A 2,687-nucleotide genomic window follows, 5' to 3' on the forward strand; every position below is an offset into this window, starting at 1 on the left:
GTCTTCGTGAAGCACCGCCATAACACCAGCAAAAGGATGGCTCTGAACCAGGAACACTGGAAGCATCAGGGAGGATCTGACAACCAGGTCAGGAGGAAGGTGGAGAACCACTGCTTTAGATGAACATCCTAGCTGGGAATGGATTCAGGGCACAGACGATACATGAAAAGGCCAGGAGATAGATCAGAGGTTGAAGGTGCTTGCTGCACAGTCCTGATGACCTGAGTTCAGTCCTGGATATTCACAAAGTGGAAGGAGAAAACCAACTCTACAAAGTTGCCCTCCGACTTCTACACACCTCCAGTGACACACACACACCCATACACACGTCATATGTGCTTTCGAGTGTGCATGCACTCCCGTGAATATACACACTCATAAACACGTACACACATACATGTAAGAAATACATGTTTAAAAAATTAAAGAAGATACGTTAAAGAAGACAAAAGTTGGACTAGCCAGGCATTTCCGGAACTTCTGGTTCAAATTAGTTGCCATCAAGTTCCTTCCACCCCCTTCTTACCTCACAAACCAACCCAAAATAACAGAGAGAACAAGGTGCAGAAGCAAAAACTCCAAGTGGATGAGACTACCAAACCATCACCTACAAAAACAGAAGAGTAGAATGAAAAAGTCTATGGTAGAGCAAGGCCACAGCAGTTTGTCATCATGAGGAGAGAAGGAATTCAGAGGCTCAAAGAGGCCAAAGGAGCAGAGGCAACATGTACCCAGACAGTTGGCGCTCTGAAAGTGAGAACACTGAAAGATTGTGTTAAGAGCAAAAAGGCAGGGCTGGTGATGTAACTCAATGAGGGAGCGCTTGCCTAGCACGATCAAGAACCTGGGTTCAGTGCCCAGAGCCACAAAATAAAGAATACATAGCTTAGGTGGGATGATGGACAACCCCTGAGATGAACCCCAATGAGTTCACATTTACATTGTTTCCTTATGGTGCTATGGTCAGGCTGTGTGGCCAACGGAATACAGAAAAATCAATGGCAAGTTACAGTTGAAACAAGGTTATAAAGCCAAGATTTCTATCTAGCTGACACTCTCTCTCCCTTTCCCACTTTCTTCCCCTTATCTTCTCCTTCCTCTCTCATACTATCCTGAGGCTTAACCTGCTGAGTGGCCTCCCTCAGGGATGCTCTTTATACCTCTCGTGTGTTGGAAACTCCGCCTTCTCAGGCTCTTAGTTCCAGGCTTTTTCTCCTGACCGAATTTGTGTTGGTGGAATAAGGCTTCTCCTAAAACAGGGATGAACACAGTAAACTTTTTCAGTCTATGAGTATGTAGAAGTGTCTTTCTTTTTTCCTCTAGAGTCACACCTGATGGATAATCTGACCAGTGAAAAACTTTTAGGCTGTGTCGAGATATACAGGAGCTCTCAAGCTGAGGGCATAGATCATTCAGTAAGCCCAAAGACCTGAGTTTGATCCCCAGGACAAAAGGTGAATGTTTATAATCCCAGCACTGAGGCGGCAGTGGGCGCGGGGGCTCACCTGCTCACACGCGTGTATACACACACACACACAAAATTATAAGACTTCTCGTGAAGCAAGGAACTCAGGACCGCGAGGGGTGCACCCACACACTGAGACAATGGGGATGTTCTATAGGGAACTCACCAAGGCCAGCTGGCCTGCGTCTGAAAAAGCATAGGATAAAACCGGACTCGCTGAACATAGCGGACAGTGAGGACTACTGAGAACTTAAGAACAATGGCGACGGGTTTTTGATCCTACTGCACGTACTGGCTTTGTGGGAGCCTAGGCAGTTTGGATGCTCACCTTACTAGACCTGGACGGAGGTGGGTGGTCCTTGGACTTCCCACAGGGCAGGGGACCCTGATTGCTCTTCGGGCTGACAAGGGAGGGGGACCTGGTTGGGGGAGGGGGAGGGAAATGAGAGGCGGTGGTGGGAAGGAGGCAGAAATCTTTAATAAATAAATAAATAAAAAGATTAAGTAAAAAAAAAAAGACTTCTCGTGAGCAACACTGGAAGCTAAAAGAAAAAGAAAGGAATGAAGCAGCTAATTAAAATTCTGACTGAAAATTATTCAGTCTAAAAGTTTTTCACTGGCCAAATTAACCATCAAGCATAACTCTAGAGGAAAGAAAGGAAGATACATCCACACACTCACAGACTGAAGAAGCTTACCTGCATAGATCCCTGTTTTAGGAGACAGGCGGAAGCCATACTCCACCAACATAAACAACTTGGTCAGGAGAAAAAGCACAGAACTAAGAAACTGAAAAGGCAGGGTTTCCAACACAAAGAGGTATAAAGAACATCTCTGAGTGAGGCCACTCAGCAGGTTCAGCACCAAGACAGTGGAGAGGGGCACAGAAGGTCACAGAAAGATCTCCAAGGCAGTGCAAAGAAACATCTACCTACGTGGACATCTGTACCACAAACTGTATGCCAGATAGGAGGAGACTTAGCCAGAAATACGAGAAACAGAAAATCTAATAAAATGTCAGAATATCATTCTAGGGGAGCTGATCCCCACCCAAAAAAATCATCATGCATTCAAAAGTGACCAGCAGGAGGACAGTTATGACAATTAAACAGAAATATTGACCAACGCATGTGACGCAACTGGGAAGATATGAGAATGGAAAGGGTTGAACAAAAGGAGAAAATTCTCATCTTCCACCTAAGAGTTAAACATAGAATTCTGA

The sequence above is a fragment of the Alexandromys fortis genome, unplaced genomic scaffold, assembly GCF_014885135.2.
Source record: "Alexandromys fortis isolate MF-2015 unplaced genomic scaffold, M_Fortis_MF-2015_v1.1 scaffold_31, whole genome shotgun sequence".
Taxonomy (NCBI): domain Eukaryota; kingdom Metazoa; phylum Chordata; class Mammalia; order Rodentia; family Cricetidae; genus Alexandromys; species Alexandromys fortis.